Below are 15,357 nucleotides of genomic sequence, written 5' to 3' on the forward strand. Positions count from 1 at the left end.
GGACGGGGCGGGCGCGCCGCGCGAAGTGACGCCAGAGCGTGCGCGTCAACTGCTCCGGGCGGAAAAGGCGCGCCCCGCGTCGGGGCGCGGGAGGGTGTGCGCAGGAGGGGCGGGGGAACGGGGAACTGGGCTGAAGCGGGAGAGAAGGGAGAGGGGGCAGACGGAAAAGGAGCGGGGAGCGGGGAGAGAGGGAAAAAGAGCGGAAGGAAGAGGTGCGGGGCGACAGGGGAGTTGGTGCAGAGGGAAGGGGAGCCGGGGGAGACGGAAGCGGAGGGGAGAGGGAAGCGGAGCGGGGAGTGACAGGACAAGGGGAATAGATTCCAGGAGAGAACAGGTTCAGAGTAGCTATAGAGGAGGAAGTTCTCTGCTGTGAGGGTGGTGAGGCACAGGCTGCCCAGAGAAGTTGTGGATCTGCGTCCCTGGAAGTGTTTAAGGCCAGGCTGGATGGGGCTCTGACCAGCCTAGTCTAGTGGAAGGTGTCTCTGCTCATGGCAGGGGGGTTGAAACGAGATGATCTGTAATGTCCTTTCCAAGCCATGCCATTCCGTGACTCTGCGATGAATTCTGTGTGGGGTGAGCTGTGTCGGGGGCAGGGTGAGCACAGGGCACGGTTGCTCATGCAGTGTGTACCTGGCCTTCGGCGTCTGCCAGGGGCAGGCACAGACGTTTCTCCCAAGTGATGACTTGGATCAGTGTTCCACACTGGGTTATTTTTATCCAAGGTCTGTTACTTAATCTTGTTTCCATGATTGCCCACATGCTTTTATTTGCACGTTACGGAGAGAGTAGGAGCATGTGGTGTGAAGGATGACAAGTAGAAATAGAAACTAAAGCTACAGCTTTAGAGGTAGTGAATGAAGCTAGTTGGTATCTCTCTTGGCAAATAAAAAGAAATGGAAGAGAACTAAAGGTAAGATCTCTACGGTGTTGCAAGGGCAGTGCTTGTGTTACAAAGAAATAGCTATTGCTAGAAACAAGCAGAAAAGTTTTGTGAACCAGTCCCCCGGCACTGCCTGTTAGAGGAGTTCCTTCGGACTGAGCTATCTATACAGAGGTCTCACTTCATGCAAATTATCCAGTGCCCTTCAAAGAACACGGCCTGTCCCCACTCCTAAGGTCTGCTTTGTCCTAACAGCTTTCTGGTAATATATTGTTCTTACCATATGAATACTGTGTCCCAGCTGAAATATTTTTATCTGAACACTAAAAGAGAATCTATATCTATTAGAATCCATATCCATATCTGTTAGAATCCAGACAAAACCATAATAGACCTTGGAAAAAAATATAGTAAAGGAACAAAACACCAAGATATTTCATATTTTATGCTTTTAACTGGGCAACTTGAAAATGTCCTACCATCAAATTCCCCACTCTCAGATATGTGCCAACTAATGCTTCTTCTACAAACATCCTCCTTGCTATAGTCTTTTCCCTGAATGCTTTTTGACAGGTAGCCTGCTAAATTAGGAAATGGAAATTATATTAGAAGTGTGGCATCATTTCATTTTATTGATTCCCCCTCTATTCCTCAGATTATTAAACAAATGGCACAAAATACATCCTGAAGAATATTTACAACTTCAGAATCATCCTTCTTTTGGATTAATTGCATTTTGCCAAGTTCATCTTACTTCATGAAAGTACAGAAAAATTTGTCAAAGAAAATCCATGAAGGAATTAGTAAGGGACCTGCATGCCTTTCATACTTTGTAGCTTCCTTAGTTAATGCTGCTGCATCCTAATATGTTCATTCAAGTCATGTTGTTGGTGCATGCAGATCAATGCCAAGTTGTGTGCTGGGAGCAGTGTTAATGAGGGAAACAAGTACCGCTCTTAATAGCAACTGGATTGTAGAATTTTGTTATAAAAGTGGAGACTGGAGCCCTTGTAAGTTTTGGATTGCTGATATTGTTCTTTTCTCCGTGGAAAGGCATGAGGCACATATTTGAAATTAAAAATAATGATGGTAGCAGCGTGTCATTAAAAGTATGACTATCGAAACCCACACATCAATAATACAAATGCAATCTAAACTGTGTGATATTTTTGATACATTTTTGTAGGCTAGATCAAAAATACATGCCTAGAATGGTAATGTGGTAAAAATAGACTTTTTCTAATAATGGGCTGTTTGTACTTGACTACAAAAGCATATTTCTCAGTGTTGTGGTATGGGAATGTAACTCATAATGCCTTGAGACACAAAAGTTGTGTAGAAATAAAATGCGTACAGTGGACCAAGCTCAGAATTTCTTGAACAGATCTGGCAGTGGCTACCAAGGCACAATTACAGGATATAGCAGCAAGATTATGATAACAAAGCTCAAGAGAATTGTGAAAGCCCTTTATGCACAAAGGTCCACTTGTCAGTTGTCATCAGGTTCACCTAGTTGAAGATAAGACTTGCTTGCAGCTGCCTATTCAGTGACAGTCACGTTGTTTTGGAAACTGCGCTCTTGAGATAGCTGTGTCCTGGAAAGGAAGAGCTCATGCAGAGCTGTGGGAACATCCAGGGACATTGAAATGTCATAAACCTAAATACATAAGTCCTGATGTTACCAGGATAGTGAAAAGAAGGAGACACTGCTGGTGGCAAAAGTAGATTGAGAATGAAAATGTTGGATGAGAGTAGCTATTCTGTGTAGTTGCCACTGTTAAGAGTCCTGGTGTTGATGTGCAGCTATTGCCATGAGCTGTCATTTAGATTCTGCAGCTACTTCTCACGTAATGTTATATCTGCAGCTGTTCCATGAGCAATGACGGAGAGTCAGTCCTTGCATGTTAAATTTAAAAAAAACAATGACCTCTCCCCCCACTATTGTCACTACCAGCAACATAGCTCAAAGTAAAAACACCGTGGGCAGTGTCATGAAGTTTTTGCCATGCTGCTTACAGACGCAGGCATGGTGTCATATAAACCCAGAAAGGGTGTGACAGTTCATAAGCACATCTGTTTTGTGCATTAAAATGTCTTTATTTAAAGTTATCTTCATTTCTTAAAACTGGTCATGGAACAAATGTGTCCTTTACCTTGCAGATTTTTGCTGATGAAGTGTGAAGATTGCATTAGTCTGTTATTTAAACTGCACATTTTATCATTTTAGTCATCCTTTGACCCACCAAAATGGACTTTTACACTGAGAACAGTTCCATATAAACAGGACAAGGTAGGCAAATACTCAACTCATTTTCCCACAGACGACCTACAGAGGTTATCTCAGAGGGTGAATTATAATGTTTGTTAGCATCCTTAAAGATGAAATGTAAACCAGTATCGAAATAATAATATTAGAAATTAAAAAAAAAGAACCAAATAAAAGGGAAACGATTCCTTATAACACAATAGGAAAATCTTATGTTTTTTAAAAATAAAAAAACCAAAACAATGGATTAAATGCCAAGACTAGTCAGCTGCAATTAATAAAGAGAAAAGTCACTCTGATTTTTTCAAACATTTTCTGAATTCAGCCAAGATGGAAGGAGTAGAAGGAGTACTCCTGTGAAAGAGACTGTTTAGGAAGAAGGGGAAGAACAGTTTATTCTGTTGGTACTGCAAAATCAAACTCAGCAGTTTGTGCTTAGATACGGTAGATGACCTGAAGTACTGGGACAAAAACAATAATTCTGGAATAGAGTACAGTACAGTTCTTAATCCTAATGTTTATATTTCTGTTGATTTTTAAAAATTATTTTGTATACCCAGCTACATTTAAATACAGTAAAAAGCTAAAGATAAATTCCACCTGATTTTTCTAGGAACCATTCACTCACAAGAGGTCACAAATTTATTTGGCAACATTATTTACCATTTGATAACTTATAAGGCAATGCAATTAATAATTACTGACTTCAGATAATTCTCTAATAACATGTAAATACTCACCATCCATTTTATAGTCTATTGTCCATTTCACACAAGTCACGCAGTACTCTCTTAGTTTCTCACAGAACCATATCTATAACTAAGCAGCAGTATAATTCAGTACTGTTAGAACCCAGTTTCCTACGTTTTTCAGCAGTGTTTTGCAATAATGTTTCTGGGGGTTTTTTTCAATGAATGAACCAAACAACTGACACCTTTTCATTCTAAATTTTTGAAAGGTATCTGCTATTCAAAAGTGGCTTTTCCCAGGTGTTCAAGAACCTAAACCTGAAATTTGCAAGTAAATTTACTAGTGAATTTTAGAGTGAAAATATGTGTGGATACAGATACTACAATAAAGTTGCAGTTGTGGTTTAGGTAGATTAGAAATCAAATAAATTTGGGCCCAAAATACTTTGTTTTGTTTGTTTATCTCTGAGAAAATAGAAAAGGAAATCACAGCAGAGCTCTTTCCATGCATTAACAGTCATACATAATATATAAAGCCAGACAAAAAGGGAAAAAATATTTCACAATTCTGAAAGCAACCTGTAACATTTAGTGGATTAATCGTTGTCAGTGTCAATAAAGATATGTTTAACATAGTTAGCACAACATTTGCAGAAGATCTGAGTTCTTGGGATTATACAGCCCTGAGGACTTCAGTTTGGTTTTCATAACTGCTATGAGTTCGGTAGGGTGGTTTTTTAAAACATCCTCTACATCAGTGAAAATATCCTTAGAAATTCAGTCTGTTCTTTCAGACTTTATTATTTGGGTTTCACTGACTGGTGAATATGCTTGTAGTTTCATGAATACCTTACCACTGAAGTATTTGCTTTGTGCACACAATTACTTTGCCAAAAGCCATTGTGGTTTCTGAATATGTCTGGAGAACTGCATTCCTTGACGGTCTTTGATATCTGATACTAGGAACTGAAACATCCCGAATCACCAATCATTTTTAATGTCTTTAATGGCTTTTGGAAACAAGTTTATTCTTGTGGGCTTTCCAAGCAGAAAAAAAAGCATTGTAGAAGGAGCTAACTGACTCTGGTATGCATTTTCTAACATAATTTTCAGTATAAACCAGTGCTGGAAAAACATTCTTTATTCACGGTGAACAAACTGACCAAAGAACCGTGTGAGCTGCCTTATGTGGAAGAAAATTAATGAAGCGTTTTTGGGGTGATGACTGCACATTTTTACCAGGTAACACAACCTATGTAAAGTACAGGGTACATGGTACAATTAGAGTATATTAGATGGATATGGGAGTTGCGGACAAAAGACTTGAAGAGATAGGAGCTCTTGTGTATGGAAGCATTGGTAGGTGGGGTGACCTAGATTTATCATATGTTATGCACTTAAAGTATTCATTTTATTAGGTGTTTCTGGAATTTTGTGAACATCTGCTTTACTATATAATCTGAAACTAACAAAAGCACACTTGAATTATATTGCTATACATACTATAACTGTACATGTTATCCTTAACACTTGTGTTATACAGTGTCAAGTCCTCCGTTGAATTTGAATGTTTTCAGTCTGAAGATGAGCAGTAAAGGACAACATAGATGTCAGAGACAGGAGTCTGGTCTGGTAGGCTGTTGAACATCATCTGCAGCATGGGACTACAGTCTATATCCAAGAAGCAGGGTCCTTTCTTACAGGTGGCAAGATGCAAAACACATTTTCCAGTATCTTCTTGAGCAGATATAGGGAACAAAGTAAAATCAAAGAAGAAAACACTGGGATTTTCTTATATAATATTAGTGGATATTAACCTTATGTTGTCTTCTGTGTCTCTTCGTTGTAGGCACTTGTTTGGACTGAGATGCATATTAAATAACCTCTGACAATGCGTTAAGATAGTGATAGCGTTTAGCAGTGCCCTCTGCAGGCTTTTATTTGGTAAGCAGAGAAAGCTGTAGCAACTCTGCTCTGTTTTGATTATATGTTTATACTGGTTGAGCTGGTTCTTTTTATGTATTTTGCTAGCAGAGTACCATCTGAACTTTGGAATTTTGTTCCCAAGCTGCTTGGAAAAAAACACAGAGTGCTGTAAGTGATCCACTAAGTGCTACAGAAATTACCCGCTTGTTTCAAGAGCCTAGTTTCTTATCAGTTTGTGTGTTACAACCATACAGCATCCTGGGCAACAGGAATTCAAGTTCCCATCTCATCTCTCTTCCCCCTAGGAACTTATTTCTGTCTGTACTGACCTGGCTGTGTGAAATGGGTGATCAATTCAGCTTTCAGTCCTTTGTGATCAGTGACTACACTGAAAAAAAAAATCAGCTTTATTTTAAGGGCCTTTTGTCACAATCAGCCAAGCTATTACTGAGTCAGAGCCATCCAAACATCCCTAAAATACAGTTGAAAGTACAGTTGAAACTGTCACTGTCAGAAGAGGCATCATATTTTGAGCTGTTTCCTGTTGAAGTCCAGTGTTAAAGAAATTATTTTCAAATTCTGCCTTTTTTACCTATTTGTTAATGATCTGTATGTTGCGGCTAAAAAATACCTTCTAGTTGCAGGACAGAACTTGGAAATAATTTCTGTCTTGGTAAATTACATGAAAATCAATTGCTCATCCCAAATCATCATTGATTAAATGGTAACCATTTCAGTACAAGAATACATCACAATAAAGTAGAGCGTTTTCATTACTGTATTTATGAGTAAATTGCTGTCATTCATGTCTGTGCCCTGCACACCAAAGAAAATATGTTTTCCAATTATGAGGCTCAGAAATATGAGGACAGTTATATGCCAAGAGTTCTGTCTTCTAATCTGAGACCATAGAGTGACATCTTTGTGGTCTCTGGGATGTCATCAAAGTCTTTGTTGTTAAAATCTTACTAAGATCTTACTGTTATGTGTGTAAATTAAAATTTAAAGAGACAGATTTGAACTTTTTTTGTCAAGCAGAAGCTTGTACTTACTGAGCTGAAGAGGAAAAAGATGCAATGTCAGGACTAGCTGCTAATATACATACAAAAAAAAGTATGAATACTGTCAGTTATATTCTTAGATGGACCTGACAAATATTGAATAACAGAAAAATAAACCCATTCAAGAAAAATGCATTTGAAAAATTATAGAAAGTTGGTTTACTTTATCCACATTTAGAAAAATATCTAGGTATTCTGTGGCCTGTTCAGAGGTTTGATGTTTCTAAATTAACACTATGTGGAGCTATAGAGCTTGTTCTTCGGGAGATTTAAATTAGATAGCATCAAAACAGCAAAATTAAAGGGGAAATGCTGTATGAACTTCTGCTTTTAGGCTACACTGCAACAGTCACAGTTTTTCAGCCACTGAACCATGCCAACTTTTCAGCAGATCCTTGACAGAGTTAAATAGACATTTTCCTAAATGTAATCAAAGCTCTTGTGTTCCATTAATAAGAAAAATAAAAGTATTTCAGCTTTTGTAGATTACAGCCACAAAACTACTGAGTGGGAAGAAAACAGGTTGGAATGCTGACAGAACAAAATACATTTCTGTACACCAAGGCTTACTTGTTTTGGTAAGCATGCTATGTGTCATTGGATGTCAGTTTTTCAGCTTGGATACTGTTTTATGACTTGGCTTAATACTTATAGTAAATAAATAAGGACATGCTGTGGCAGAAATGTTTCCATTACTCATCTTTTTGGAATCATATGATGAAACATAGCACCAAACAGTCTTAAACAATCCTGGGAAACAGGTCTCAGAGTGACTGTCTTACAGTCTCATTAAGAATAATTACTAGATTTTATTAAGAATACTACAATTCCATATTAAGAGTTATTTTTCTGCTTTACTTATGTAGGTCAATGAAAATTGCTGGCCAATGCTGAATATATTGAAATAATCTCTGTGATGGGAAATGCACATACATTATGGAGCACAGATGCAGAAAGATATTTAGTCAGAAGGCTCTGGTTTAGCAAGCACATGCTTAATTGCCTCAGTGACCCACATCAGTTTCAGTTATACTTTTAGTTTCCATACTATACAGATAAGAGGTTCTTATTCACACACTAAAAATTAATGAAGCATGCTTTTAATGCACTCCAAAACCACAGCTACAATACCAGCTCTTAAACACTTTTTTAATCATTGATGTTTTGCCATAACAAATGCCAACTCAATATTACTTTACTGATAATAAGAAGAACATTAATTTATTAGTAAATTCTTGTCACTTGAACATGGTGGGCTGTTCTCACCCTTTCACATCAAAAAGGCACCAAGGGCAACAAGAATGACCAAAAGCCTCAGGATTGCAGGTTGCTGAGTAGGATCTGACCAAGGGTTAAATTTGTGTACAAGGATGTGAAAAGTTATTGTACATGACCTGAAAAGGACTGCAAATGTGAATGTATCTTTAAGATACGTGAGTGAGAGCATGCCTATGTTCCACTATTCAAGACTGATCAACAAGAAAAGAGGAACTGAATCAGGCCACCTCTGTGTCCATGCACTTGTATGAGTGCAGTTTGTGTTTGGTGGCAGACACAGAAGGAAGAGATGAGGGTGCAACAGTGCGAAATCACTGTCCCTTCCATTAAAAGACCAGTGAAGCTTGCATTTGGATAGGTACTGAATAAACTTATTAGTTTATTCTATCTAAAATAGGAGAAAGTCAGTGTGTCCACTTCTTGAATAGGTTGTTAAGGTGCAGACACATGTTTTCTCACCATTTTATGATTTTTTCCAAAATGAGTTCATCAGCCGGTATGATTGTTACTTGAGGAGTGGGAAGGCTGTGGGATGTGGTCTGTCTGGACTTCAGCAAAGCCTTTGGCACCATCTCCCACAGCATACCCCTGAAAAAGCTGGCAGCCCACAGCTTGGACAAGGGCACTCTCTGCTGGGTTAGGAACTGGCTGGAGGGCTGGGCCCAGAGAGTAGTGGGGAATGGTGCTGCATCCAGTTGGCCTGGTGTTGGGCCTAGTTCTATTTAATATCTTTATTGGCAATTTAGATGAGGGGATTGAGTGTACCATTAGCAAATTTGCAGATGACACCAAGTTGGGGGGAAGTATTGATCTGCTGGAAGGCAGGAGGGTTCTTCAGTGGGACCTGGACAAGCTGGAGAGATGATCTGATTCCAACGGGATGAGGTTCAACAAGGCCAGGTGCCGGGTCCTGCACTTTGGCCACAACAACCCCCTGCAGTGCTACAGGCTGGGGACAGAGTGTCTGGAGAGCAGCCAGGCAGAGAGGGACCTGGGAGTTTGGATGGACAGGAAGCTGAACATGAGCCAGCAGTGTGCCCAGGTGGCCAAGAAGGCCAATGGGCATCCTGGCCTGGATCAGGAAAAGTGTGGCCAGCAGGACCAGGGAAGTGATTCTTGCCCTGTACTCAGTGCTGTGAGGCCACACCTGGAGTGCTGTGTCCAGTTCTGGGCCCCTCAGTTCAGGAAGGATATTGAGGTGCTGGAGCAGGTCCAGAGAAGAGCAACAAGGCTGGTGAAGGGACTGGAGCACAAGTCCTATGAGGAGAGGCTGAGGGAGCTGGGGTTGTTCAGCCTGGAGAAGAGGAGGCTCAGGGGAGACCTCATCACTCTACAACTCCCTGAAAGGAGGTTGTAGCCAGGTGGACATTGGACTCTTCTCCCAGGCAACCAGCAGTAGGACAAGAGGGCACAGTCTTAAGCTCTGCCAGGAGAGGTTTGGGTTGGATATTAGGAAGAACTGTTTTACAGAGAGGATAATCAGCCATTGGAATGGGCTGCCCAGGGAGGTGGTGGATTCACTGTCCCTGGAGGTTTTTAAGATGAGACTGGATGTGGCACTTAGTGCCATGGTCTAGTAACCACAGAGGTTTTGGATCAGGGGTCAGAGGTCTTTTCCAACCCAATTGATTCTTTGATTCTATGATTAAAAATCATAATGCCTAGAATCAAAATCACTGTCATTTCTGTATCACCTCCATTTGGGATTCATAATACATTAGTCCACAAGCAGTCCTAATGTTAAATGAGGCAAAACTTTAATCCTTCAATCACAGTGTCCAATGATCCTCCTTCAGCTTTTACTCAGGCAACACTTTTCAAAATGCCATGTTTTTGTTCTTTGACGGAGTGTCCATTTTATCTCAAAACCTTGTATAAATAAAATTCTAATTAATCTCTGTTGACATTTTAAAAAGGAACCTTAGCAACTCACCAATTACAAATTAATTTTTTATAGATGGACTTGCAAAATTTTATTTTCTGTTTAGTTCCTCTGACAGACATTGGAGAGCTTATGGGAAGGCACACAGGCAAAACTGCCCTTGAAACCTTGCTATATCAGCTGGAATAAATTACCAGCTTTCAAGTCTTGTAAGCAAGCACAGCACATGCATAACTGAAGTCAGTAGAAAAATTAAGTGTATAGATCTAGTCCTTGCAACTCTTCAGTTTTGCAGCTTCTGTTGAACATAGAAACTTGTGGTAGCTCAGCACCCCTTAGGATTTAGCTGTATGTAAGCATGGGAAAACTGGGTATGCCATTGCTCAGCAAGTGCTGGAGAAAAGCTAAAGTTAAAAGAAGGGCTTTTCTTGAGTCATGTGGCATTCTTGGACTTGAGAGACTTTTATAGAGACCTTGAAGTACTGAGATTTCATCCCTCCTTCCTTCTATTCCTACTAAGAACTGAATTCTAAAATAACATATCTCTTGCTGAGGGAGCAAACTAAAATTCCTATGTAAAAGGCAGAGTCCTATGCTGTGTTTTAAAGGTCTCAAGAGAAATTTCTAAATGTGACATGCATGTCTGAACTAAGGAGCTGAAAACTCGGCTTCTGCCAGTAGAATAAAAGAGGTGCAGAAATACAGGATTTTGCAGCAAGAACAGAACATCGTAATTTCAATATTAACAAACCAGGTGGAAACACATGGCAATCTGGTGTTTCAACATGTAAATGACATGTAAAATACAAGCCTCCCTCCTGTCAGTAGTAATCAAATGTACCTCTGTTATGCCTGTTTGACAAGGGCTGGGTATCATTAAAAATGTAAGAACACCAGAGCTAGATCCCAAGTTTGTCTTGCACAGTGGTACTCTGACTCAGCTAGTAGTAGTTATATAGGTAAAAATGTTAACAAATGTGTTGTCATTTAATTTTTGTTCTTTTTCCGTGGCTGTTGGCACATACTGCTCAAGAGAAATTTGAAATATGAAATATGCAGAGAAGGGTAGGGGGAGTGGAAAGGAACCAGACAGCAAATAGAACTGAAAACCATTAGTCTAGTGTACAAAGAAACATTTACTGATTTGCTATCAAATTCCTGCTTCAAGATCCCCATTGAAATCCTGTTGTGTTCTGAGACTCACAGTATGCCAGGACAGCAGTTAAATAACTGAATATTAGCACAATTTGCTTCTCTATGAAACTATTTTCATATGCTCAGGGCTGCTTAGTAAAATTTGTTTCAGATTTTTAGCAATCATTCCCTATTGGGATGGCGGGGATGGTGCAGGGAAGTATTGTAGTTACCATCTTTTTTTTTAATAGTACCTGCATTGTTCTTGCATTTTGCCATGGGTTGTTTTTTTGTTTTCTGGAGTTTTTTTTCCCTTCAGATGGTGATATCTTATTACAAGATCTTGTTTATAATCCTTCATTACCCTGCTTGGTAATAGTTCTTTCTGTAGTACCTGAGCTGATGATTTATTCAAATGAAAATCACTTGGCTCCATAGCATGATACCTTGTATAACACTATCTTTAAATTAAAAGGCCTTGCCTGAGGATGATTGTTCAGTAAAGGCAGAACTACTGCAAGGAAAATCTCTAGCACTTGCTGTTGAATTATCAGCCCTACAGGTCTTCTGGTCTGCTGACTTGTGAGAAGCAGCACAATTGCAAAGGCATGCTATGTATCTGTCGGAAGCAGATGTCAAATGACATCTCCTTAGATTTAAGCAAGTTTGTTTTGAAAAAAAGAAAAGAGAATAGGTCATTAAAGCATGTAAGCATTCCTCCTAACTTGAGATAAGATCTGTTGGCAGCATTGTGGTCAGCTCAGCAGAGCTTAGCTGTAAGAGAAGCTGGGACAACTTCTGTTTCTGAATTAATGCTTTGTGGAAGAACAGTTCATATAATTGGGTACAGGGATCAAGTCAGCTGTATTTCTGCTCAGAGTTTTCCAAATCTCTGCTGGGAGCTCAGACTGTTCTTTCCTATGGAAAAAAAAATTGTCTTGCTCTTCAATGAAGAGCAACTGGAAGTTAATTGACTTTTAATTTTTGTTAACAATTATATTTGAGTATGAATAAATACATTTGAGTGTCTGTGCTTCCCTGTTGCAAAAGACCCCCAAACCCTTTAATATAAAAAAATAGCTATGTGCAGGGCTGTGGTTAAATACTACTGTTAAAGCAGAAGGAACGTACTACAGGAGTGGCTGCTCTAAGAATAGGAGTCATAAGAGACATCCTACTCTAGTACAAAGATGAGTGCTATTAAAACTAGTAATACTGAACACAGGATGTTCTGCAGAAGGCAACAGACTCCTCATTGTCAGGGAGCTACACATAACAGAGAGCTTTAGCTACCCTGGCCAGCTATATTGGTGACCTCACCAACACACCCTCTGCCCAAGGGTCCAGTACCCCACCCAAGCCTTGCCTGAGCTGAGCTGTAGGTAGGTTTGTGCTCAGCCCTGTTCCCTGTCATCCTGACTTGCTATTTTTCCTCTCTGAACCAGGGGCCCATGCTGTAGAATTTCCTATCCCCAAGCCTGTGCCTAACTGGATCCCCTAGCTGGGTCTTGGGCCTGACTCATCACCTTGACTGGCAAATTGTGAGATTACATCACCAACCCTGGTCCTGCTTAAGCACCCTGGGATTGAGCCCTAATGGGGAGGACATGGTGATGAGGTTACCCTCTGCTCCTAGTTCTTAGCCCCTCATGGGGCAGCCCTGGTCTTGCAGCTCACTGATAGTTTACCTTGCAGGGATAGTAAAACTAGTCGTGTGAGGATTGTAGTGAAATTTCAGAGATGTGACTTTTGTTCCTTTGATGTCCTTCAGTCTGCTTTTATTAAGGTACATGTTTGCCTTCTCTATCAGTACATTTGGAAAACCTTTTGGCATTCTCAAATAGGAGACTGTGTTGATGCTTCACTAGCTTACAAACTAATTTGAGTTGCTTTCTCAGGAAATTCTCTGCTTCTTGAGAAATAGATCAAATGACAAATACTAAGATTCATTACAAAAAAGTGATTCCTTTCTTGAGTCTTCTTATGTGAACTCACACCCAGGATAGAAAACAGGGCCAGAATAGATTGCCTTATTCCTTCAGAAAACAGCCATCTGAGTTTTCAATGTAATTACTTTCTCTTTTTCAAGAACATAGTCAGCTATTTTGGTGCTGCTTTTACCTGCAAGTGTTTCCCAAGGTATAAGTTCAAATAAGCATAGTGCTGTGATGCTGGAGTGTATGGCTTGCTGTTTCGACAGACACTTTACGAAAGCAGTTAAGTACTTCCCTGCGTTCAAGTATATTTGCTGTAGTATAGTCTGCTGTACTTCAGAATGCTTCTGTAAATATGTCAAAACTGCTTATACAATACAGCTTGCAGCACTGAGATCTACAGTTACCAGGTTTTGAGGAAAACAAGCACAACTTTATCCTGTTGTCTCAACCTATCAAAAGCCCCTATCAAAAGCCAGAAGAAGAACCTCTCTTTTCCTAAAGAAAAGTGAATTTTTAGGAGGCAGTGTATCCTATTAAAACAGTAGTAAAAATAATAATTTGCCTTAAATCTACTGAAGTGGAAAAATTCAAATAATTACACTGAAAATACAAGCCAGTTTCCCTAGCTCATTCTGGTTTTGTTTCTCTTATCTCCCTGTGGCTTTTTGGATGTAATTAACAATTTAAAAACTTTCAGGGATGTTCATAGGCAGAAGGAGGCATTTAAACCAGGTTGTGTCACTTTTGCCCCCACAGATTGGCTAGCACAATTGCTTTTGTAGCTGGTCTTCACAGAGTGTATCTTAATGGCACAAAGCCCAGTTCTACAAAAAGCCACGCCATGTGCTTGCAAACTGCATGCACACACACATCAGCTGGTCAACGCCTGCAGAATCAGAGCCAGGGGCAAGGCAGTAACTAATAACCTGTACTCTGTATGAGTGCTCCCCCTGTCAGACAGCAGTGAAGCGAAAGGCTGGTGTGGAGCAAGCCTGAGCATCTACCTACACATGGAAATGATTTGTTCACAGTGGTCACCACACAGAGCTAAAGAACAGTTTACCTTATCCTTATTTTTTATTTTATTTTTTCCTCCTGCTGTGAGGCTTCTGGTTTCTGAACCAGCAACAGGCCCCTTTACTAGAGCATTTACTTCATGACTCTGCAGGATAAGAACTGTTTTTCATGAGAAGTAAGGTTTCAACATACATGCACATGTTCTTGTTCTCCTAGGAAAACCCCAGATCTGAACAAGTGTCTGGCCAGTCTCCAAGGGCAAAACTTTTTTATTAACACAGATTATTTTTTTTTCGTTTATAGGCCTAACCAATAAGAGTGTCTGAGTAGGAGCTCAGTAGTGGATAACTGCAGCTTGTTTATTAGAAGGGGTTGAAAGAAAATTAATACAGGCAATGCTTAATGGTGGGAAATAACGTCTCAAAAGTTACAACCCAAGGAAAGTGTTGTACTCGCAGGTATAAATCTCAGGTTGTGTTAAAAAGGATTCCTATGATCTTTAAAACATGAGCACAGAATTGGAGGAGGTCTCATTATTACCATGCCCAGGACCCTCATGTCACAAGACTCAAGTCATAAAATCCCATTCACAAACTTATTGAGCTCTAGCTATAAATGTTTCGCTTTACCACTTTCACTGAAAAGCTTCTTCTGAGCCTCTCTACTCGGAAACACTCAAGAAGCCTAATCTTCACAGTACATTTACCACACAGCCACTTTATACCTTTGTTTCTATGTCACTATTGTTTTCTAAACAATTCCTTTCCATCCTGGTGGACTATTCCTTCAATAACCTATATGAGATAATTTGCTTAACAACAATCCTGTTTTCACTTGCAAACAGGCAGGCAAAATCCGAGGAGTACATTGAATATTGCAAAGGGCAGTGACTAAAAGAAAAACTTTGCAGGCTTGGAGACAGGAAGCTTAATTATCTGTTATGATTATGTCTTGAAATAACATATCAAGGAGCGAGTCATATGTGTAACCCAGAACTGGAGCTAAGTTATATATGCAGTTGTGCTGCTGTGACTGACAGGCTAGCTGTCATAGGCAGAATGGAAGTTTTGAGTAAGCTTTATCAGCTTCCATTGAATCATGAGGTACATAAAGGACCCACACTAAACTTTTTCTCAGAGAGGAGCCTTGGTTCAGCTGGATCCAGTTCTAGCCCCAGACTTAGTCAACACTTTAAATCTGAAGGATCATATAGATGTAATTGAGCCCTTATAAGACTTTGTCCTGCAGGATTAAGGATAGCAAACCAATTACATTTATAGAAATAAA

The 15,357-nt window shown here is 39.9% G+C and overlaps 1 long non-coding RNA gene across 1 annotated transcript; it reads left to right on the forward strand.

The window, feature by feature from the left end:
* Window positions 1-287: 287 nt before the first annotated feature.
* LOC108639270 lies at window positions 288-5,071 on the forward strand. The gene is made up of 3 exons (XR_001920368.3): window positions 288-910; window positions 3,041-3,170; window positions 4,949-5,071. It is a non-coding gene; the product is annotated as an uncharacterized LOC108639270 (long non-coding RNA).
* The last annotated feature ends 10,286 nt before the right edge of the window (window positions 5,072-15,357 follow it).

The sequence above is a fragment of the Manacus vitellinus genome, unplaced genomic scaffold (assembly GCF_001715985.3).
Source record: "Manacus vitellinus isolate BGI_N305 unplaced genomic scaffold, ASM171598v3 scaffold_18_pilon, whole genome shotgun sequence".
Taxonomy (NCBI): domain Eukaryota; kingdom Metazoa; phylum Chordata; class Aves; order Passeriformes; family Pipridae; genus Manacus; species Manacus vitellinus.